The 24756-nt window shown below is 47.0% G+C and overlaps 1 long non-coding RNA gene across 1 annotated transcript; it reads left to right on the top strand.

Moving 5' to 3' along the window:
- Nucleotides 1–3982: 3982 nt before the first annotated feature.
- LOC108284905 lies at nt 3983–9168 on the top strand. Its single transcript, XR_001817382.2, has 2 exons — nt 3983–5858; nt 6606–9168. It is a non-coding gene; the product is annotated as an uncharacterized LOC108284905 (long non-coding RNA).
- The last annotated feature ends 15588 nt before the right edge of the window (nt 9169–24756 follow it).

Here is a 24756-nt window from a genome sequence, read left to right as displayed (position 1 = left end):
GCCGGGTGAGGAGGATGCCAGGCGCAGGTGCTCCTTCCCTTTTTTCCCAAGTTCTCTTTATTTACCATCAAACAGTAAATGAGACTATATTAGCCAGTTCCAGGGGACCCTCTGGATGGGCTTCCTACCTGCCTCCTGGCTTGGGAGAGACCAAGGAATGCTGGCGTGGCTTGGGGAAAGAATGAGTGAGGCCTGGGTTGAAAGTTGAGATGACTCCATGGACTACCCCCTGGTGGGGCACAAAATGGTGGTGTGCTGGCAAAGCCACTGGCTCCCTCTGGACCAGAAAGGCACTGAGAGAGACATGGGGGTTGGGAACCCAGATGTCCTGTAGAAAGCGATAGTGTCCTAAGAACGAAGTTTTTAGAGCAGCCCGGGCCTCAGGGAGGAAGGCAGGGGCTCCTTCTCTGTGAGAGAGTGAGTTGGGGGAACAAGGAGGGAGGGCTTCTCATGGCCCTGATTTCAGGATGTTGACCTGGGTTTGAAGAACGGAGATAAAACTTGTGGGAAGTAACAGGCTTAAGCCACTCTCCCCTCATTTCCTACTTCTATCTCTTCCTCTAGGTACAGCTGTTGGGAGCTGCCTCTCCTGCCCTCAATCTCCCTGCCTGTGGTTCAGAGGGAAGAAAAGGGGAAAAAAGGATGAAGAGAATTATCTCAGTGCTGGTGGAAGTGAGCTTATAGCAGCGATTTAGATGGAAATTACCTCATGGGATAGGAGCAATTTTCTCCCTCTCCAGGCCCCTTACAGATGTGAAACAACCGGCGGATCCCACTCTCCCCACCAACCATCTGAGGTCCCACTCTCCCACCCCTAACCATCCAAGGTCCCACTCCCCCACCCCTAACCATCCGAGGTACCATTCCCCCACCCCTAACCATCCGAGGTCTCACTCCCCAACCAACCATCCAAGGTCCCACTTTCCCCCCACCAGCCATCTGAGGTCCCACTCTCCCCCCCCTGCCATCCAAGGACACGATGTGTCTTGAACCTGTACCTCTTGATTGGGAGGCCAGTGGGGCAAAGAGGTTGGGAGAAGGGGTCAGATGTGTGTTCAGGGGTCCCCAGAGAGTTGAGGGAGGCTAGCATCTCCTTAGGGTAAGAAAGGTGAAATGCCCCTTGCTGATCCTAAGATCGCTTAGGTAGTGTGCCTGGGAATCCTCCCACCTGGCCTTCACTCCTGTCTCCACACACAGCTTGGCCAAGTTTCTTCCCCTGTTGGAGTCTCACTCCCAATCCCCTACTCTATCTCTCCGGGAGTCTACAAAGCACTTGGAAATCTGAAGTTAGTGGGAGGTGGCTGTATTGCACAAATACTCTGAGGTGCCACACGACTTGACTGGTAATGAGGCAATTGTCCCACACAGGGCCAAGTTCAAGGACTGCCTTCAAGAGGGGCTGGCCTCAGTTTGCCTGTTACAGAAGCTGAGGGCTAACAGAGGCTGCCCTCTGCCTCACAAAGAAGGAGATAAATGGGTCCACTGGCAAGCAATGGTCACAATCAAGTCTTTATTATGAATTAATAATTCATAATTACTCCAGACTTGCAGATAAGCACAAGCCTACTGAGATTATTTCCCAGTGACGAACACAGTCAGAAACAGTGGGAAGGGGACTTCAGGTCAGACATTACTTCCAGAGGTCGTTAAATTCCTTCCTCTGCTTCCCAACCAGAACCTGGAAGAGATTCATTAGCTTCCTTGGTTGATTCCTCCTAACAGCTACCATCCCCTGAGCTTCTAACCAGGGCCATATTGCCCCTCTGTTCTTCCTAAGGCCAGAGGACCATCCCTGCCAAAATGACCTTAGAGCCTGGACTCTGGATTTCTGGGGTCTCTCTGGATTTCTGGGGTCTCTCTGCTCTCCATTCTGCTATTTACATATGAGGTCCCCTGAAGGAGGGCCTGGTGTTAGGTGTCCCAGGGAGATAACATCTTTCCGGCTCTTCTACCTCTCCCTTACCTAAGTCCCCACATTGTTGGAGAACACCTCTCTAAATCTATGTAGGAACAGAAGCAGGGAGTGCCCCTTCTAGTGTGGATGCCTTTGGTTCCCGGATCTGGATTTGAGGGGATGGCTCTATCTCGAAAGAAGACATCTACCTAGCATCGACAACGGAGATGGGGCCTAAATAGGGCTAGGGAGGCACACCCAATTCCAGACTCAGCCTGCTGTTCCCCTTCCCAGTGCACACAATCCCAAATTCCACTCCAGAAAATTTTAAAAAAACATATCTTAAAAAATACTAAAAGACCCAAGCAGACCCTCAGCTTCAAGGTATCTCCTCTTCTCTCTCTCGAGAAATTTAAAAAGGAGTGAGTTTTGTTTCTCCAAGTACTCAGAGCCTTAGACCACAAAGGGGCCTTATTTCCTAGTCTCTAGGAGGTCCTTGAGCACCATCTCTGCTGTGGCACGACCTTCTTCAAAATGCTAGAAGGAAGAAGGACTGGCTCCTGGACCAAGGGGATTTGAAATTAGAAAGGACTTCCAATTCCAAATCTACAGACTTCCTTCCCATCAGCCTCTGCATGTGCATCAAATGTAAATGGCAGGCTAAACCTACCAGTTGAAGAGAGTTGAAGGACTGGGACCTAAAAATACCCTTGTCCAAATCTGTGAGTAAAGGAGCACACTGAACAGCAGCTACTCAGCCTGGCAGTGTGGCGCATGCCGGCAGTCTCACATATTTGGGAGGCTGAAATGGAAGAACTACTTGAGCCCAGGAGTTTGATTGAGGCTTCAGTGAATTATGATGGTGCCATGACACTCCAACCTGGGTAACAGAGATGGACCCCACTTCAAAAAAAGAAAAAAAAAAGTAGTTACCCAGGTAAGGTGGATGATGGCACCAAACTCTCTCCCTTACCTGGACCATTTCCGGTCTCAAGAGGAGGATCAGTCAGGCAGATGACCCAAGTTACCCAGATCATTAACTGTGGAAGCAAGAGATTTTTTTTTTTTTTTTAATGCCATTCCTTTGGCCTCTAAATATGAGAGATCTTTACAACTCTTTCCTAGCTCCCTCCTATTCTCTACCCTCTCCCCAACACGCACGCAAATCCTAGCAACAAAAACTCCTAAATATAGGACAAACCTTCATGACCTATCATTTTGGCCCACCTGCAACCCCTGTCCCCCGGCCCCCCCCGCCCCGCATTTTTTTTTCTCTTCTGAGCCTCTACTCTTCGATTCTAAAAAAAAAAAAAAAAAAAAAACGAAGAAGAAGGAATTTTCAATAGTCCCACTTGTCAAGCAAAGACCATCTTTTAACCTTCAACAGCAGCGAAAGCCGTGTGAACTCTCGGTGAACCAAGATTGAAGTCATAAATCACGCGTACAAAGGCGGCTGCGGAGGCTGGCGCGGGCTGCTGCACCTTTAACGCTTTCTGGGGCTGACAGGCGGCGGCCCAGCTAAAGTTCACAGCGCCCGGGGAGGGCCCGCCCCCGCCTCCCGGCCCGCCCCTGCCTCCCCTCCCCCAGCCCGGCCCCGGCTCCGGCCCCCGGCCCGGCCCGCAGCTCGGCAGCCGGAGCTGCGCACGGAGGAGGCCCCTTGGCTGTTCCCGCAAAGGGCGGGGGACACATTTTCTCTCTTGCCAGCCCGCTCGATCCGGGTCGTTTATTCCCTGCCTCCCCTCACCCTTCATCCCCACAGCCTGCTGTATGTAAATAGGCAAATAGATCTACACGGACACAATAATTTAGCTTGTTTGGTCTTTGGTATTTTCTACAAGACCCCAAGAGATGGACTTTTCTCTCCCCTTCCTCCTTTTAGAACTGGCATCCTTCATCTCTGTCTATGCAGGCCCAATTATCCAGATCCTTGGGGCTCCAATAGGGTCTGAGTCATAGGAACCAGGAACACCTGGCTGAAACATGCCACATAATTAGATTTTCTTTTTCTTTACCTTTTCTTTTCGTTCTTTTTTTTTTTAATTTTTAATTTTTTTTTTCCACTAAGAGGGCTGGAATTAGCTTCCTCGACTGGGGCGGAGTGGCTGGGGTGGGGGACAGGGGCACTTTTGCACGAAGTCCAGCTTTCAGCTCCTTGGAGCGATCTCCAAGTTCCCCCGAGCCGGGACTTCCTTTCCTCGGCCTCTCGGCCCCCTCCTCCTCCTTCTCCGATCGTTTTTTTTTTTTTTTTTTTTTCCTCCCCCCACTGTCTTCTCTACGATTTAATTAAAGTTCAGCGACTCCACTTGCCTCTCCTCTCATTTCTTTCGGAAAGCGGAAACCAGGCGACCCAGCAGCCACCGGCCCAGCCGCCCCAGCTCAACCCCAGCAGGACGCAGGAGGGGCCTCCCTCGCCCGCCTCCCTCCGCCGGCGCTGGCTTCCCGGACCCGGGTCTGCAGTCCCTCCGCCATCCCGCAGGTGTGCAGCCGCTTGGCCTGGGGGATCCGAATGACTGGGGCTGAATAGGAATGTCTTCGTGTTTCCCCAGACCCCGGGCCTGCTCCGCAAAGTTTGGAGGGTGGGTACACCCCAACCCAGGCAAGTTGCTCCCCCAAAATCCATGACTGACTGATCTGATGTGACAAAAGCCCGTGATGGATTTGGTATATGTTAATTCACAATGCCCTTTCCTCCAGAATTTAACTATAAGTTAATACACACCGGAAACCACGCGCATACACGCTCCTTAATGGGCTTAGGTATTAGCGAGTCCTAACGATGCATACAAATGTGCTCTGCGCTCTGTAGGCCCCTCAAGATTTATGGGCCTTGAGCTCTCTGAAGCTGTAAACAAGGAGGGAAAAAAAAAAGAGAAAGCGAAAGAGACTGAGGGGAAGAGACAGAGGCCTAACTCGCCCCTCCAGGTTGTGGGAGAGAAGGGATTCTTTACGTATTTTCCTTTCCTTGCAAGCTCGGTGCGTGTGGGTTTTGGCGTCGGTCTGGGGGTGGTGTTCTGCCTGAATGCTGGCGTGCGTGGGCAGTGTGTTCTTTGCGTGCTAGGATAGGATGCCTGCCTCTTTGGATTGCTGTGCAGGGGCCTGAACATAGCAGGCATTTGTGAGCATATATGCGTGAGTGCGTGCACGGTGTTAGGGTGTGTGTGTGTGTGTGAGAGAGAGAGAGAGAGAGAGACAGGCAGGCTTCCCTCTGGGCCAGGCTGCTGTCCCCTGAACTTGGTGAACAAATCTCTAACAACAATCGTAATAACAATAAATAACGAATAATAATAATAAAACAGTAGTTAACAGTCCCTGCATAACAGGATAACAAAAAAATGCAAGAAGAAATATTTTGAGGAGGGGACAGAGGAAGAAGTCAGGATCACAACATCTGAGAGGGAGATAGGAAAGGACGGGAGGAAGTAAGCTTCTTAATATGCTCTTGGGGAGCTGCGGTTGGGAACCCCTTTCCCGGACAAGGGACAAAAGAGGAGAAGGAGAGCCAGGAGTCTACTATTTATTGCTTTTTTTTCTGGGCCTTTTTCTTTGTGTGATCAGGGAAGGGATCCCACATATGGGGGTGGTTAATGGTTTTTGGGACTCTCTGGGAGCCCCTATTTTAAGGAGGAGGCCAAATGTGCAGGGTCAGGCCAAGGGGCAGAGATGAATGAGGCGATGACCACAGACTTGATCCGGCAAGAGCGCAGAAATGCCCGGGAGGACGAGCCCCCAGGGCCCGGACGGAAGCAGAAAAACATTTATGGCCGCCGGGGAGTGGGGAGAGCCAGACTGGGGCTCCAGCAGGCCCAGGGCAAGTTCCCTTTCTAGGGTCTTTATTAAAAAATTTAAAAGGAGGAGTTAAGGCGCCTTGAATTTTCCTTCGCGAGCTTGGAACCTAGCCGATTTTTCATGAAGGAAGCAAAGACCACGGTCCCGGATCCTGCAACATCCACCTCTTTCTCTCCAGGTACAGTTTTCTGGTCATTTAATGAGTTTGTTTATTCGGGGAGACGGGAGTCAGAGGCGTAGAGATACTAAGTTTGCTGGAGAGGAAGCCGCCCCACAGTTTCGGGTCTAACGAAATCCCTCCTTTAAAAACAATTGTACCAAGAAAAATAAAATCAAAGAGGAATATAGAAACACAAATTAGCCAACTTTTTTTAAAAGACAAGAAAAGAAAATCATCGTAACAAATGAGCGTGAGAACTTATAAAAGATTTGTCAGAAACCCTTTCAGAGGTTTGGATTCTTTTTCAGAAGCCGGTGACCCATTTGGTCTGAAAAGAGAAATACACTATCCACCGAGTCACTTATTTAAAGCCAGCACACACACTCATTCGAGAAAGCTCTGGGTGTCCTCGCATTTGAGAACACCGGGTTAAGGACGCTGCGATACCTAATGGGACAAAACAGCAATAAAATAAGACCAGTGGACGAGCTGAGCGCAGAGCGCGGGGCGAGGGCCCAGGTTTTGTGTTCCAGGCCGCCGACGAGCAGCGGCCCGGGGCGATGGGGCGCGGGGCGGTCAGATACCGGCTGGCGACTCCGCTCGGCCTCCGCAGCCCGGCCTGCAGCCCCGGGCCCCCAGCCTCCGAGCCTCGCGGGCTCTCTCCGCTCCGACGCCTGATCGGGGCTTCCCTGGTGAGAGGGTTTTGGGCCGGAGAAGTGCCGAACGACTCAAGCCAGACTATGCTTTTTCATTTTTCTCCTTTAGGCCTCTCCGCTGGCCGGAGCTCTCAGCCACCAGGAGACTGACGGAAGGGGCTTCTGAGCTGCGTTGGGAGCGGGCACTGTCCCCCACCCACTCCTGCTCGGTTTCCCAAAGTCCGGCGACCTCCGACCCTCCTTGGAGGGAAAATACCAGCACCCAGATACCTCTGCACCCTGTTAGATGACTGGGCGTGCTTCAGGAATATCTTACAAAGAAGAAGAAGAAAGAACGGCTTGGAGTCGTGTTTACATCTAGTTCTACTGATCCGTTCACATCTGGAGAGTTTATTTATAACTCCCTCTATAACTCTCTGTTTGGAGGCACTGGTGGCTCTACTGACAGACTGATGTCTAGAAAATATTGCTGTATCTCTAACCATACCTAAATGTGCTGTGGTTGTATTTACAGATTTATGTTTGAGGAAAATATAATTATTTCCATTGTATTTGTGCATATACAGGAGTTATAGGAGCAGATTTATATATGGGAAAATATACGACTGTCTTACAGCCATCCGGCTTTATGTGCGCTTGATCTCCTGACAGATTTATATCTCTGAACAGCTATATAGATAAAAATGTATATTGTTAGAATTATGTATCAGGAGATATATACTTATTGATTGTGATATAGAGTAGTTAGAGCATTCACTTAGAGCCATATATGGCGATAGAGATATTTCTATATTATTATCGCTATATATAGGCATATCTATTTATAACTACATAGTTATAAAAATAGACATAAGTCATTATAGTCCTATATGTACATGCTGCAATCTCTCTCTAGAGTTACAGACACTTTCAAATATAACTCTATAGTGAGATTTGTATGTATATTATGTATAATTATCTTGTGATGTGTGCACGTTGGGACTTAGGCCAGTCTATCTCAGAACAGGCGTATTTATCTGTAGGGGCTGGGAGAGACTTGTTCACAGATATCTGCGGGGGGGCCGGCTAGAAACGCTGTATCTGCCCTCTAGGTAAGCAGCTAGCAGAGTTCTGTACTTACGGAGGGATGGAGCTGCAAAACGGGAAATAGAGCTCAGGGAGCCTCCAGGAAGGGAGGTAAATGGAGGGTGGGTGGGCTCGGATGAACTGATCGCAGGAGGAAAGGGGTAAACACTAGCACCCACCAAAAGGTGAGAACCGGTTTTCTGAGGGGCTGGCGCAGGCGGCTGTGGTCGAGGAGCTTGGGAAAGGGGAAGCTGCAAAAACTCCAGCCTCCCCACCCTGAGACTAGGTCCACCGAGGAAGCAGCCTTCAGTTGGGCTCTTAGTGCACTGAAGGATAGGGACTGCCGTGCCCCTCCTGCAGTCCTAGCTCGTTTCTCTTAAACCCTAATTTTTAGGTCTCAAAGAGTGGGCTTCAGAGATAAACAGGTTTAGGCAGGGACAGGGCGGGGAGCATGGAGTACACTTTCGCTTTCTGATAAGTGAGGTAATCCAGGAGAGTGAGTTCATTTGGCCAAATAAAGCCTGTTTTTATCTGGGCCTCCTGTGCCCTGGCAGGGATGCAGGATGGGACCGGAGACCTTGTGGACTGAGGAGTGAATTTGCAAGAGCTGGGCCTGCTCTGATGGGGGATTGGGGAGCTTGTCCTCACCACCTGCCCTCCTTCTCTGAGGCCTGAGTGGCCTAATTCCCTCTGGGTACAGAGGGACTCCTCCAGCTCTCTAACCGTGCTGCCCTGAACCTTTTCGGGGAGAATTTGACTTTAGAAACAGGGCACATGGGCTTACCCCACTAGATCTTACTTCTCCACTCACAGCTACACCAACCACTCTTGCACCGGCCCCCTTCTAGACCCCACTGGGCCAAGACTCCCCAATTCTCACCCCCGCTACCAACCAACTCAGGGGGGAAATACCTCCCACCACCGCCAGTATTTGTTTTTGTTTTTTAATCAGGGAGTCACAGATAACTTTGTTGAATGTGCGAAGGAGTTGTCCTGAACTCAGTCTCAGCGGCCAGCCTGCTCCTTCCCCCATCTCTAGGATGCTGGGAAGGCAGTGGAGACTCTTGGACTGGGGCTAACCACCATGTGCCACGGTCCACACACCCCTGCCCACAGGACTAGGAAGTCCTGCAGTGCAGGGACTCTGTCTGCTGCCTGGCACAGTGCGGTTGCCCAAACATACTTGTTGAGGTAAACGGAAGGGCAATCAACATGAAAACTCACCCTCACTCTGCACACCACTGTGGCTAGCAGGCACCTGGATACCCGGGCTGCAGGGACCCTAGCCAGGCTGGGGGATAACATGGAAGCTGGCAGCAGCTTGGGCTCTGATGGGACCTGTGGGTAGTAGGGTGGGAGACCAGCCTGGGCCTAGGATGGGGCGGAGGCTGGAGCGAGGCGCCTGAAGTCTGGAAATGTGAAGGTAAGCCAAGGCAGACCCACCTCCCCAGTGTACTTCTGCTTTCTATTTCCAGTCTCCCGGCCCCCTGAATCCCCAGCCTATGAAAACTAAACCAGAGCTGAGACCTGGGCTAGGAAGGAATTGTCTGTCAACCCGAGGGGTGCAAAGAGGAACCACCACTGGGTCCATTAAGAAATCCACAAATTGGCCGGGCGCGGTGGCTCAAGCCTGTAATCCCAGCACTTTGGGAGGCCGAGGCGGGTGGATCACGAGGTCAAGAGATCGAGACAATGCTGGTCAACATGGTGAAACCCCGTCTCTACTAAAAATACAAAAAATTATCTGGGCATGGTGGCGCGTGCCTGTAATCCCAGCTACTTGGGAGGCTGAGGCAGGAGAATTGCCTGAACCCAGGAGGCGGAGGTTGCGGTGAGCCGAGATCGCGCCATTGCACTCTAGCCTGGGTAACATGAGTGAAACTCCGTCTCAAAAAAAAAAAAAAAAAGAAATCCACAAATAAAACAAAAATAAATCAGTGCGAGACAGCCAGCCTGGCTAAAGGAAAGCTTTCTCTCTATGACTCAGCCCTGCTCCAGGGCTACCAAACAGATCAGGCTTAATATTTAAAATGTTTAATTTAATAGTAAAATATGTATACACACACACACACACACACACACACACACACACACATATATATTTTAGACGGAGTCTTTCTCGGTAGCCCAGGCTGGAGTATATCGGCGCTGTCTTGGTTCACTGCAACCTCTGCCTCCTGGGTTCAAGCGATTCTCCTGCCTCAGCCTCCCGAGTAGCTGGAATTACAGGCATGCGCCATCATACTCAGCTAATTTTTTGTATTTTTAGTAGAGATGGGGTTTCACCATGTTGGCCAGGCTGGTCTCGAACTCCTGACCTCGTGATCCACCTGCCTCGGCCTCCCAAAGTGCTGGGATTACAAACGTGAGCCACCGCGTCGCCAATAGTAAAATATTTTTTAAAATTTAATGTTAAAAAGGTCACAGATTTTCTGATCCAGTAATGCCTCTAATCAGATTATTTCTTTTTTTTTTTTTTTTTTTTTTTTTTTTTTTCACCAGTGTACCCTTTTTGGTTCCTGTGAAATAGTTCCTTTCAGGAGTTTGGAGCTAGGCCAGGCACTGTTGGTGAATGGGGCAGGTTTGGAGTTCCTCTGCCTAGTGTGGACCCCGGTCTGCAGAGAAGGGTTGGTCTCCCCTTCTCCCATCAAGGCTTAAGCAAGGAGGACCCTGCCAAATTTGGCTCCTTTTCCCCTAAGAATCCTTAGGGGCAATGCACCATGTGACTAGGTGACTAGGTGAAGGACTGAGGTCCAGAGAGGAGCTATCTTAAACCTGGAATCCCATTTCCTAGTCTGTAGCCTTTGGCAGTTTCCCTCTTAGACAGCTAGCCCTCTCCTTTCTCCTCATGAATACCTTTGGCCTACAGGCACGGTTGTTGCTTTCCCTAAAGAAATGCAGGGAGGGAAAACCGATGGTCCTACATTTACATATATTTGCCTAAGAAGGGCTCAGGGCAGGTGCCTGGGCTCTGGCTAGAAGTAGGGGGGTGGAGGGGGTTGCTTACAGTTGCTGTAAACAGCAGATTACAATGGTGGCCAGGGTCTGTTGGTTTGCCCTCAGCCAAAAGAGTCCTGGGTCCCTTTTACCTGGGGTGGAATGGCTCTTAGCCGTTTCTGGGTCCCAGACCCCTTTGAGAAACTGACAAAAACAATTGGCTCACTTCCTAGCAAAATGCTGGAAGTGCCCTTGACAATTGCAGGAGTCCTAGAAACCTATGCTATCTAGATGGAGTATCCCTATTTTGTGTATTTCTCCTTTGTTTCTGTGACCCAACCTCTCCCTAATTGTCTGCCTTTGCTTTTGCCCTCCCTAAATTCCCTTGCTTGGAAATCAAGAAGTTATTTCCTAAGTATAACCCCCGTTATTCTGGGCAGAGCTCCTTTGCTTCATTTCTTTGCTAGAGCAGGCACCTGGCAGAGACCTTGCGAGCTTCTGTTGAGCTGTTCGGTTCTCCTTCTGCAGAAAGCAGGAGAATGGCTGTTAACTGAAGCCTAGTCTATATTGCCCAATTACTTGACTGATTACGGGTGGCGGTGGGGGGGTGGTGCTGGGGGTTGTTGGCAGCTGCAGAGGCCTGGCTGTAAGGGGGTCAATTCCCATCTTTAGTGGAAACTCGGAGCAGGAAGCAAGTTGCAATTGCTATTACAGTCATAATAATAACAATAATAATTTATTTAGCATATCATTAGATGTGTATTTACTGTCTTCCCTCTGCTTTTTTACAAGTGTCTCCTAAGGAATTTTCACAACACCCAGGGGAAACAATAATAAGCTAATTACCACCTTTCATTTCCTTCTCCTCCTCCCATCCACAAAGCCCCCCTCTCAAGATGGAGCGTTTACAGAACCCCTTCCTGTGTTTTACACCTGCTTAACACATTCTCTCCCTTCCCAATTCTCCTCTCTCACTCCCAGTTTTTCCAACCTTGTTAAGGAAGTTTCCCCATAATTCAGAGGAGGAAAGTTTAGTAAAGGCCCAGAGAGACCCACTTGGTTGTAGTTGTAAGTATTAATATTATTTCCCTGATATCACAGCAATATTTAGGGTAATGTAGGAGGAACCAGGTTCTCACTTCTCTGGCTGCTCTTTTTAGGGTAGAATCTGCCTACACAGGGTTTAGGTACAGACTGGATTAGAGAGAGAATTTGTGCTGCCATGATGCCAAAACATCCTGAGTCAAAAAACATCAGTAGGAAAGTGTCCAGTCCCGCAGATGTAGCATCCACGCTGGTGGCCCTCAGCCTGTTCTGGTCAGATCTCAGAGAAGCCAATTCTCACATATCTCATTGGCCTCTTTTGGCAATGAAAGAAAGGAAGGAAGGAAAGGAGGGAGGGAGGGAAGAATATGTCCGTGTGTGGTGTGAGTGTGTGTGTCTGTACACACATAAATACATATTCAATTTTCACACACACATTTTTTTCCTTAGTAAATAACCATGACAATGGTTATACTTTTTCAAATATTCATTTCTTTGCACTTTCAAATATATATTTATATCTCCTCAGAGATTACAATTAAAACACAAACCAGGGAGCTGCGGTGGCTCAGGTCTGTTTCTCTGGTTCTTGAGGAGGTGAAGCTATGCGTTTGAGGCCAGCCTGGGCAACAATAAAAAAAAAAAAAAAAAACCTCTCATCCATTAAAACACACACACACACACACACACACACACACACACACACACACCAGTCACATGTGTTTGGATGATGAATTCTGGGTGGACTTTTGGACCAGCTAAAAGACCCTCTAGAGTCCCAGCGATTTGCAGAGCACACTCTTAGTTACTGATTTGTAGCTGCTGTCATGATAGTGTTGGTCAGAGACAGAGCTGCTTGGTCTCAGTCATTGAGATCCTGGGCATCGCTGCTCAGAGTACCCAGACACTAGGATTGCCTCTCTACCTCTTCCCCAAGTACGTCATTGCTCTCGGGAGGAAGCAAGTCTGCACTGGAAGGTACAAGAGCCAGGTAGAGTCAATGTCAAGGTGAACTGAAAGTCAGTATTGACTCCACGTCTTAGCTCCCTAAATCACAGATGGCCCAGCTGACGTTCTTAGTAGGTCCCATGCCCATTTGGTGTCTTTCTGCTGCCCATACGTTCCCACTGTATGCCTCCTGAAAGGAAGAGGCCTGTGCTCTGGGCCTTTAAGATCTCTAGTCCTATCAAAGCTTACTTGTCCTGAGTACCAGACCATTCTTCTTTATTGAAGAAGAGGCTAGATTGCAGGTTAGGGAACTTTCACCTATGTGTTGACCTGCACATTCTCCCAGGCAACTGTGTGCTTTTCGGTAGGGGTCTTCAGAAGCCATCGCCCAGATGGAGGGAAATATCTATAATAATGGAGTTTTAGACCCATATGGCAGGTAGCATAATACAAATTTGGGTGAATGTGATTTATAATTTTTCTTAAATCTTGTCATGAAGGCAGGTGCCCATCCTGTCTGTGGGTAAGGCCAACCTTGCCCCAAACGTAGTTTCCAGGCTGCTAGGAGGGGTACAGGACTCTTTCTGCTTCTTTTACTGGCAGATCCTGAAAGGTAAGATTAAGTTGGGAAGAAACAAGATTCACTCAGGTAAGAAAAAGATTATGCGTACATTTTTCAGGGTCTGGACTTCTGATTTGCTCTGACCATGGTGGCCATTGATTGTATGGCTTAGTGCCAATTCATGAATGGTGTCCTGAAGCTCCCTCGGTACTCATAACTATAATAGTTTCCATTTGTAGAAGATTACTACATGCCAGTTGCTTTATACCGAATTTGATGAGGAAATGTATTCTCAGAAAGGTTAAGTCACCTGCCCAAGGTCGCATAACCAGATTTGAACCTTGGCAGTGTGTTTCCCTATCTGCTAGGTTTTAATACTTTCAAATCATGACTTATGGGTTAGATATACAGCAGATAATCATAGAAATGAAATGGATTTTTCCCCTTCTGGAATAGTTTTATGTCCTCTGGACATACAGGGGGCTCCGTGAGGCACTTCTACACTGGCTTCTATAGTGGCTGACCCAAATGCATGTATATTATCAGAATTTCCATCGCCCAATCTCAGTTTTACTGGCAGCCTCTGTGAGTTTTCAGTGTGATAACTACCCTCACCACTTAGAGTCCACTCATTTCCCAAGACTAGAAATACACTCATAATTGCAGGCATCTGGTTTCTAGGGGAGTCCTTGAGTTCCCACTTCCTCAGGCAGAATCTAGCTTTCCCACAAGGGTCAGGTAATGCAAAGCTGAGAAGTATCTAGAGATTAATCTTCAGAGCCCCTCATCTCCCTGAGCATCCCCCCTAAGCACTACTTTTCTGGCTCTATCCTTGTTTGATGAAGTATCCCAGTGGTGCTTTTGTATTTTAAAGGATGTGATCTGCAGAGGACTGTACTTAACACCATGTGCTTTAATGGTGGAACTTAAGGCATTTCTGTGGCAGGATAATTGGGGAGGGGGAAACAGATCCTTCCCAGGGGGCTTTAAACTGAATCACTGCAAAAGGCTGATCCTGCATCTCATTATCCATTACATCAGATGAAAGCTACAAAATTGGATCCCTTTATTCTATTTGAAACTAAGCAGATAGTGGGCTGATTTCTCTTTTCACCTGGCTATTGGCATCATGCAGACACCCATTCCAACTTCCTGCCCCATCTTGTTTCTGCCTCTCTTCCCTCAGGGGCAGGGTCCTTAAGGGAAACAGCTCCATGGTGTGTCTGCAGGGGCCCTGTAGAAAAGGTTGAGTTGTCAAATAAGGAGACACCACAGCTAACACCCCTACTCCCCCACCCCCCACCAACTCTGGAATGAAGATGGAGAGTTTTCTGTGCCTGGTTTGGTTCACAGAGACACATAGTCCATCATTTGATTTGCTACAAAGAGTATTCCTTCTCCCCGCCCCCCAGCATCCTTCAGTTTTTGCTTAGAGCCTCAGGGCTGGAAGGATTAGGCTAGTGATAACCTAATCAAACACTTCATTGTGAAGGAAGGGAAATTGAGGCTCAGAGATCAGAACCCAGGTGTTCTGATCCCTGAACTAGTACTTTTCCCAGCACTATGCTGACTCTGGCTCTGTGTGTTTCCGCTGGATATGTTTGGAATTGCTCCCTCCAAAACCCCAGAACCCAAGCTTGTTCTCCATGGCAGAGAGAGTCACCAACCATCATAATAAGATGGGCTCTTCTTCCCAGTCGTGGCCACTTTTTGGCACAAGCCCTCATCTATACCATGCTCAGTAATTCCACTGGAGCCATCTGTGATCTCTGTGATATTAGATGGCCTCTCCCCTCTCCCTGTTTCTGTACCACATTACATATTAACTCACCTCAATCCATTTTCTAGAGCTGGCCAGGGCCCGAAGAAGGGGCTGAAGGTCTCAGGGCAGACAACAACGGGATAAGGGAAGTTTTTTGCCTCTAAATTCCCTGCCTCCAGCCTCAGAGGAGGAGAGAAAGAGGCTCTCTTGAATAAAAAAAAATTCCTTAAGATCCTGTCAAGCCTTCTTCAAGCTTCAAGGGAGAAAACTTCTCTTATTGGACGAGTTTTATCTTGCTGTCCAATTCTGAGGACTGGAGGCAAGGGACAGGGTTTTGAGCTTGGCCTGAAGAATCTGAACACACACACGTAAGAAAGAACGCATCAGCCACGGGAACTCTGAGACACTTGGGTTCCCTAAGTATACCAGGTAAATCCTCCTCGTTCTGAGACGGCCAAGTTAACCTCACTGGGTTCTTTCCAGTTCCAAGATTCTGGTTAGAAACTTCCTTTTCCCAGTGCTTGGTGGTCAGCCTAACCCCGGATTTCCCAGCCCATGCTCACTCAGTTTCCTAATAGGCCTTGGCTCCAGGAAACAGTTTTCATATTGGCTCCAAACAGCTTCCCCATCCCTAAGAAACAAAACAAAACTGAGCCAGCTCAAGAATAGGTGCCTCCAGATGACTTAGTCTGATATGGGCACAATGGCAGTGGACTAGGAATCCAGAACCATGGTGTCAGTTAAGGGCTGAATTGTGTCTCTGCAAATTCCATTTCTTGAAGTCCTAACCCTCAGTAACTCAGAATGTGACTGCATTTAGAGACAGGGCCTTTAAAGAGGTAATTAAGTTAAAACAAGATTATATGGGTAGGCTATAATTGAATATAACTGGTGTCCTTATAAGAGGAGATTAGCAGGCGGGGTGCAGTGGCTCACGCCTATAATCCAAGCACTTTGGGAGGCTGAGGCGGATGGATCACCCGAGGTCAGGAGTTCAAGACCAGCCTGGCCAGCATGGTGAAATGCCATCTCTACAAAAAATACAAAAATTAGCCGGGCATGGTGACGCATGCCTGTAATCCCAGCCGCTTGGGAGTCTGAGACAGGAGAATCGCTTGAACCTGGGAGGTGGAGGTTGCAGTGAACCAAGATTGTGTCATTGCACTCCAGCCTGGGCAACAAGAGCAAAACTCCATCTCAAAAAAGAAGATTAGGACACAGAAGACAAGGCAGAGGGAGATGACAGCCATCTGTAAGCCAAGGAGAGAGGCCTCAGAAGCAACCAGCCCTGTCAACACCTTGATCTTGGACTTCTAGGCTCTAGAACTGTGAGAAAATAAACTTCTGTTGTTTAAGCCGTCCATGCTGTGGTACTTGTTACGGTAGCCTGAGCAAATTCAGGTGTCTAAATGTGTCTCAGCCATTTACTCACCGTGTGACTTGGACAAGTCGTTTAAAAGTCTCCAAGCCTCAATTTCCACATGAACTCTAAGATCCCTTCAATATCTAACATTCTGTGATTCCATATAAAGAAAAAGCCTTAATTCGCTATACAACTTTTACTTTCTTGCCAAAGATAATAGTTTTAAGTTCCTGATACATACTCACATTTTATCCTTCCAAATCTACAGTCATTTATACAACCCTTCCCTGCCTCTAAACGCCAGTGTAGATCCAGCTTTCAATGTAAACACACTCGGGTACCTGACTCTCGGATGCTGTTGCTTCTGCTGCATCTCACAAAAATTGGTCGAAATAAGAACATTTTAGTCAGTTGACTGGTTTTCCTGAACACAATGCTAAATAGCCCCACTGGTTTATCTCCATCTGTTGCCGCATCTTGTTTTAAAACTATCAAGATTCTGCCCATCCTTTTTGACTCAGTATCACTCTGTGGCCATGTAATGCCTAGCCAACAACCTGATCCAGACAGCTCCATCACCTTTATTCTTTTGATTGGTAAGTTCCCTCAGAAAAATCAACCCCAGACAATTGACACAGTCTCACTCAAGCCCAGAGAAAACATCCTTAGATCATGTCTATAAGATGCCAAAACACCCATGTGGGTCAATCAATTTGGGGAAAAATCAGTTCAACCTTCAGCTATAGCACAGGACAAGCAAAGCAATGTTCCCTCGTCAGCCTGCAGTGACTTGAAGTCTGTGCATGGCTAGCGTTCTTTCCCTTTTCACCAAGTAGACTTGGCAGAATGAAGAAATGTGTCTTCACATGGACATAGGCACACCTATGCACAGTACCACACCACACCACTCTTATTCCTGCCTTTTGGGGAGACACATTCCTAATGATAGAGAACTTGTGCTCACCAGAGCAGGGGGCAGGCCATGAGATGACTTATCCTAGGTATACATTTGCGTGAATGTGACTCAGTTTGTCGTTTTGGTCAATATTTGGCCTATTTGATGGTATGTGAGGGAAGGAGTTGCTAGACTTGGAGGTTGGCCATGTTAACTGGTCAGTAGTTAAGAATGTCTCAAAGTGTATTTTCCCGTCTCTGGGTTTTTGTATTTGGTTCCAGAACCTGCATGCTTGTATCCCTGTATGTTCATGTATGAGTGTTTGGGTTTGTATCTCTGTTTTCCTGCATGCCCGAGTTTGCTGATGTGTACGTGTATATTTGCATATGCCCCTGAGTGTTTGCATATATTTGTACATGGCTGGTGTATGGGCAGGTGGGTTTACTTGTGTCTCCATGCAATCTCCTTTTGGGTTTCTGTATGACGATGCTATTACATGTTTCTGCATGTCTTGGAGCTCAGTAACTCCAAAGAGACTTCAGACATCTTTCAAATGCCTGGCAAGCCGAGGAAGAAATCTGATGCTGGAGAATGGCTGGGCAGGCCCTCAGCTCAGATTCCTTCTGGTTCACTCCGATTTTCATCCAAGATGAGGTCTGCAGTGTCTTCTGAGGCTGCCTTCTGGCTGCCTCCACCACATTCAACCTCCGGGTCCCCTCTGAGCACATTATTAATGGACCTAATGAGTAGAGGGGAGGAGCTGGGGGTAGCCTGGGATTTTAAGATAAAAATAAAAAAGGAGGCTGGGCGTGGTGGCTCAAGCCTGTAATCCCAGCACTTTGGGAGGCCAAGGCGGGTGGATCACGAGGTCAAGAGATCGAGACCATCCTGGTCAACATGGTGAAACCCCGTCTCTACTAAAACTACAAAACATTAGCTGGGCATGGTGGCACGTGCCTGTAATCCCAGCTACTTAGGAGGCTGAGGCAGGAGAATTGCCTGAACCCAGGAGGCGGAGGTTGCGGTGAGCCGAGATTGCGCCATCGCACTCCAGCCTGGGTAACAAGAGCGAAACTCCGTCTCAAAAAAAATAAAAAAATAAAAAAATAAAAAAATAAAACAAAATAAAAATAAAAAAGGAAAGTTCATCCTTTTCTCCCCATTATCACAGTCTCTTATTGACATTCATCAGCCCTGAGCATGAGACACAGGGGAGTTAGCTGCTTGACATTTCTTAGATCTCTTTTACTTTTTAAAAACTAAAGAATTTTGCTACAAAATTTTAGGTAGGTATTATAATTATATTGTGGTTATGTTATTAATAAACTTTAATTTTTAAAGATATCCATCGAAGTGTTTGCTACATAAGAAATGATATGTTGGCCGGGCGTGGTGGCTCACGCCTGTAATCCCAGCATTTTGGGAGGCCAAGGCAGATGGATCACGAGGTCAGGAGTTCGAGACCAGGCTGGACAACATGGTGAAACCCTGTCTCAAAAATACAAAAATCAGCTGGGCATGGTGGTGCATGCCTGTAATCCCAGCTACACAGGAGGCTGAGGCAGGAGAATTGCTTGAACCAGGACCCAGGAGGCAGAGGTTGCAGCGAGCTGAGATCAAGCCACTGCATTCCAGCCCGGGCTACAGAGTGAGACTCTGTCTCAACAACAACAACAACAAAAAAGATATGTCTGGAATTTGCTCCAAAATGTAAGAGGTATTGTTAGGTAGGAAATAGATGAAATTAGACTGGCTGTGGGCTGATCATTGTTGAAGTGAAATAATGATTATATTATTAGTGTTTGATTATATTATTCTCTCTACTATTTTGTTTGGACTTTTCCATAAAAGAAAAGAATCCTAAAGCTGGGCATAGTGCCTGCAGTCCCAGCTACTCAGGAGGCTGAGGCTAGAGGATTTCTTGAGCCCAGGAGTTTAAGGCCAGCCTGAGCAACATAGTGAGACTCCACCCCTCAATAAAAAGAAAGAAGGAAAGGAAAGGAAAGGAAAGGAAAGGAAAGGAAAGGAAAGGAAAGGAAAGGAAAGGAAAGGAAAGGAACAGAACGGAGGAAGGAAGGAAGGAAGGAAGGAGGGAAAGAAAGAAAGAAAGAAAGAAAGAAAGAAAGAAAGAAAGAAAGAAAGAAAGAAAGAAAGAAAAGAAAGAAAGAATCATACTCAGACATCTCCTACTATTTCCCTACCAGACTCCTCATCCCGAGGTGTCGCTGAGACTATCATTATTTCCCCCCATTATGTGGATGAAGAAGTGGAGTCTCTCACTGGGTAAGTGATTTGCTTAAGGCAACTAGGAGCAGAAGGCCTGGCTAAATTTAGTCGACTGACTTCCCACTGAAGCTGCTTCTCATTGGATCCTGCATAAACATGAGCCTCATACAACCATAAAATATAGAATTTGTGAGTAAATACCTATCAGATTAATGAAAGAATTGAGACTCCGGTTGCTCATACATTTACATGGGGCTTACCTAGACAGGTATATGGGCACCCAAGGTTCTACATTTGCATCTGCAGAGAGACATCTACACCTCAGTTCATACAACAATGCTTTCTTTGGTTGTATACTTGTAGACCACTAATTTTGAAAAGGTATGTGAGAAATGATGTACAGGAAAAAGAAAAAGAAGGGGATGAGACTGTTACCCGCAGGTGTGCCTGTTGTGTGTGCTCATGTGACAAGCTGGGCAATCTACCTGCTCTCAGTGGGAATGTGCCAGCAGGAGACCTGGAAGGAAGGAATATCCCTAACAATGAACATATCCAGCCCAGAACTACAGACACATGGATAATTGGGTGAGGAGGGAAAAACACTGGCAGGCTGATGCCTTGTACCAAGCAAAGCTGTAACTTGCATGCAGAAGTAGAAGACATTTTTTTCTGTCAGATAGAAATATGTTCAGATAAGTACAAACATTATATGTGCCTCATAAATGGTTTGTGCTTGGCACACACACCCTCCACATGCATGTTATGCTGCATGCCTGCATAGAGAGGGATTCTGAGAGGGTGAGCATAGGTCTAGGAGTCAGAGGATGGGCGTTCTGGCCTTACTGCCCACCAGTTGCTGATTGTGTCATCCTCAGCAAGTCACATCAACCCTCTTTGGCTCAGTTTTCCCTTCTGAAAAAAAAAGATTGATATTAATAGTCAAACTGCCCACCTCTAACAATGCTAAACATATGAAAGCTATTTTATCTATAAATTTATATTTTACTCTTACACTCAAGCTAAAAACTAACTAATAATGTACCTATGACACACATAGCATGTCTATCTGTATCTACTTATCTATCTATCTATGAGATAGAAATATTGAGTAACTTACCTAAGGTAACACAATTCAAATACAGCATGAAACAGTGAAATGATGATGGGTTTTGTAGTCAGAAGCACCATTAAAGAGCTAAAAGGGTGTCCAATAATATTATTATAGTGGCTTCTACTGGTTATCATAGTTGGTTGGCTCAGTGGTTCTTAAACTGTAGTCTAAGGTCCCTGGGGGTCCTGGAGACACTTTGAGGAGCTCTGCAGGTCCTTCCTTCCTCAGTTACATGTCTGCACGTGAGGCTATGTACTTCAGATACTTCAACCAAAACAGCATATCAAAACAAGCTGAATGCAGAAACAGGACAATTCGTCTTCTATTTAGCTAGACATTGAAGAGATTTGCAAAAATGTGAAATAGGCCAGGCACAGTGGCTCATACCTGTAATCCTAGCATTTTGGGAGACCGAGGTGTGCAGATTGCTTGAGGCCAGGAGTTTGAGACCAGCTTGGCCAATATGGTAAAAATCCATCTCTACTAAAAATACAAAAATTAGCTGGGCGTGGTGGCACATGCCTGTAATCCCAGCTACTTGGGAGATTGAAGCTGGAGAATTGCTTGAATCCGAGAGGCAGAGGTTGCAGTGAGCTGAGATCATGCCACTGCACTCCAGCCTGGGCAACAGAACCAGACTCTGTCTCAAGAAAAAAAACATAAAAATAAAAAAATGAAGACAGAATGAAAACCTGAAATATGACAAGTTGTTTGAATTTGTCATGGAGATTTATCTTTAACCCAACAAAANCTCAAGAAAAAAAAAAAAAAAAAAGGGTAATAATGACATTCTTCACACTAAATTGTTTTTGCTTGGGAAAATGTAGTTTTGTCATAAAAGTTATTTTAACCTGTAATATTTATTACTTTTTAAACTATTTAAACATGGTTTTAGTTTTAATTTTTAATAAGGTAGATATTGATAGGTATAACCCATAGAAATAAACAAAAACTCCTTGAAACTCTAATAATTTTTTTTTTTTTAAAGACAGGGTTTCACCTGTTGGACAGGCTGGTTTCGAACTCCTGACCTCATGTCATCCACCCGCCTCAGGCTCCCAAAGTGCTGGGATTACAGGTGTAAGCCACTGCGCCTGGCCCGAAACTGTAATAATTTTTAAGAGTGTTAAGAGTCCTGAGACCAAAAAGTTTGAGAACCACTGGGTTGGCGCCTGGTATTGATGAGAACAAGAATCTGCCTAGATGAGACCAAGTCAGGTAGCAAAGCCCAAGCAAATCTAGGTCCTGCTTGCCCTCGGGCTGACACTGCCCCATGTCCTCACCAGTGCTCCCTGACTATCATGAGAATTGGATAGGTTTGTCTGGGGACAGGCAAATCTGACTGGAGCTGGGCTTTGCCAGTGGAGCACATCCTTAACCTCCCAAGGCTCACTCAGCTTCCTTTTGTGTCAAATAGCAATATAATAATTTCCTCACAGTGCTATTATAAGGCTTGAATGAGACAGTGGATCTAGTCCAGTGCCTGGTATATAGCAAGCACTTAAGAAAACGCCTGATGATGTTACTAATGATAACAGATTGCACTCACTGAAAGCTTATTCTATTCCAAGCAAGAATCTAAGTGTTCATCATGTATTAATCCATTTAATCCTCTAATACCCGCTGTAAGGCAGTTAACAACCCTGGGAGACAGTTACTCGGCAGTTGCTGCCATTGTGGAGTGGTTGTTTTCTAGGTCCTATGGGCAGAATAGGATAGATTGGAGTGTTGTTAGATAAATGTTCATGGTTTTGATTAACCTTGACACAGAATTGAGAGTGTTAAGTGCGAGATCTGATCTTCCAGAGAGTCTTCTGGCTCCTGCCTCATTCCTCTTTAGCCACCCCAGGCCTAAGGAGCCAAGTTATGGGATCAAGAGTGAGACCTTAGGCCACATGGTCTCAGCAAAGAGGCAGGCCTTGTAGAGCAGTTTAAGGGCAAGAGGGGACAGCAAAACACTTTGGCACCAGTGACGTCAGTGATAAGTCAAAGAACCCACTTCACAGATGCTGTGGTTGGGATATCATTTTCTGTCACTCGTCACCTCTATACACACACACACTCTCTCTCTCTCTCTCTCTTTCACCATCACCTTCAGCAAAGTCACCTACCCATGCGCATGTGAACAGAAAAAGTAAAAAATAAGTATGTTGAGCTCCTTGAATGTGTGTGCCATGTATATTTTGAGGATATGCCTCTAGGTAAGTGTGTGAAATTATAGACCGGAGAGAAGGATTCAATTCAGTCTTCTTTCCTGGCTAATTAGCAAAGATGCTCTCACAAAATACAGGCTCCTACCCTCTGTATCTTCCTTAGGTAAGGTTCCCCCAGTCAACAACAACATCCTAGGCTGGTCCAGGCCTGCACAACTCGTGTGCGTGTGTGTGTGTGTGCGCACACAAATGCTGTGTGTGAGAGAGAGAGAGAGAGTTTCTCTCTGTGTGTGAGAGAGAGGGAGTGGTAGGTAGTTCATTTGTCTCATCATCATGGAAACTGGGTGGCAAAGCCACTGGGAGCATGAATCTGAGGCTCTTGGCCAACTGCTGCTCTTCTGGGATAGAAGAGGAGGCAGGATCCCAGGCACTGGCTGGATCTCAGGATGCAGCTGGCAGGAAGGGAATGAGGAAGGTTTATTCTTACCTACCAGTTTTCAACTGTGGGCACCAGGACAAGGACCTTGGGATTATTCCAGTCTGATGTCCTGGAGATATAAAGTAGGTTTTTGCTAGAGATAGGTCTACCAAGCAGAGTTCAAAGGCCTTGGGCCTGAATTATCTGAACTTGGACCCAAGTGGATTGACTAAAAGGGGGAAAAGACAGGCTGTCTACCTTGATTGAGTTTACAACCCTCTCTCTATATTCCATACGAGTGGAGGGAAGGAGGATGTGAAGGAGTCATCTTTTTGTTTATTTTTTATTTTTTGAAAAACAGAGAAAAGAGGCCTGCAGTGTGCACAGTATGGAAACTGCCTTGATCTTCCTAGTTTAGATTACTGAATTCTGGGAGGGCTTGGAGGGGCTTTCTTATTGCTCAGCAAATGACTTTGGAATTAAGAGAAGGGTCAGAGGGGGTGATAAAAGAAATGGCCAGGTAGAGATTAGAAAAGGGCACCTACTGTCTATGGTCAGAATATGGATATGTTCAAAATCTACAGCCCCCAAAAGCCCAGCAGAGGACTGGGGCAGTCAGCTAAATACTCCAAACTCTTCAGCCTTGGACTCCTTGCTTTTACATGAAAAATGGATAATTGTCCCAGACAGAGAAGAGACGGGTCCCTAGGGGCTAAGACTCAAATTGTTCAATCCCAGGACCTTCTGCAGCTGGTAGAATGAAAGAAAAGTAACTGGGGAGGGGCCTAAAGGTTCAGCCTCAAAGGTATCTGGATGTTGGTGTATCAGAATAGGTCAGAGGCCAGAGGCCCTCCATTTGGGGGCTTTTTGACTGCTTGAGGTGGAGGGAGGGGAAAAAAGGAGGGTGTGGGGGGAGGGTCAGACAGGAACAGATGCTTTCAGATCTAAAGAAACAATTTGGGGGGTGAGCAGGATCAAACAGGAAGAGGAGGGAGAGGAGGGGGGAAAAGGAAAGAGAACAAAGGTATAGCGGAGATTGGAGCCTCCTCAGTGGAAGAGAGATGAAGGGGAATCTGGGTGAGATGGCTGAGCCAACATCTGCCCCAGGCTATAAAATTTTGTTCTATTTGCTGCTGGCCCAGGGGGCACTCTGGAGGGGTCAGATCAGCCCCTGAGGTGGCCTGGACTGGAGGCTCAGCCAGGAACTTTTGAACCTCAGCTGTCCCTCCCAGACTGCCACCCACCACCTTTTGGTTCTTCCTTTGCTTTTACAGTTGGAAGGGAGTCCAAAGATTGGAACCAGGTCTAGGGATTGTCCCAGAGGATTATTGCAGGATGGCAGGGGAGAAGAGCCAGGACAGGAGGAAATATGGAACTCAGAAAGCAGCAGAAATGCTAGGCAGAGGCTCTGAAATGGCCAAGAAAAGGCAGACAGAGCTGGAGACAGCCACATTCCAGAGAGGTTTGAAATTATCAGAGACTGAATCTGTGAGGGGAGGTTTCCAGCTGGGAGGCCCGCATCGCCCCATCACACCTGAGCCTAGTCAGGTAGGATGGGGATGAGGTGGGAGGCCCAAGCAAGTGTGCTTTACGAATATTCCTTGACTCCCTCCCTTGTTTTTTCCTCTCTCTAAACTAGCTGCCTTTTTGTTCCTCCAGCTAAAAGTCAAGCCCCATTTGGTAATCTTATTTTCCAAAATCTATTCCAGCTGAATGGAAAGACTCCACACGTACAAAGTTATAAAACACAACGGTACCACCAACAGGGCAGAGGCT

This window comes from Cebus imitator, unplaced genomic scaffold (assembly GCF_001604975.1).
Source record: "Cebus imitator isolate Cc_AM_T3 unplaced genomic scaffold, Cebus_imitator-1.0 Scaffold285, whole genome shotgun sequence".
NCBI classification, from domain to species: domain Eukaryota; kingdom Metazoa; phylum Chordata; class Mammalia; order Primates; family Cebidae; genus Cebus; species Cebus imitator.
Note: the sequence above shows the minus strand (reverse complement) of the source record. Positions and strands in the feature narration are given on the sequence as shown.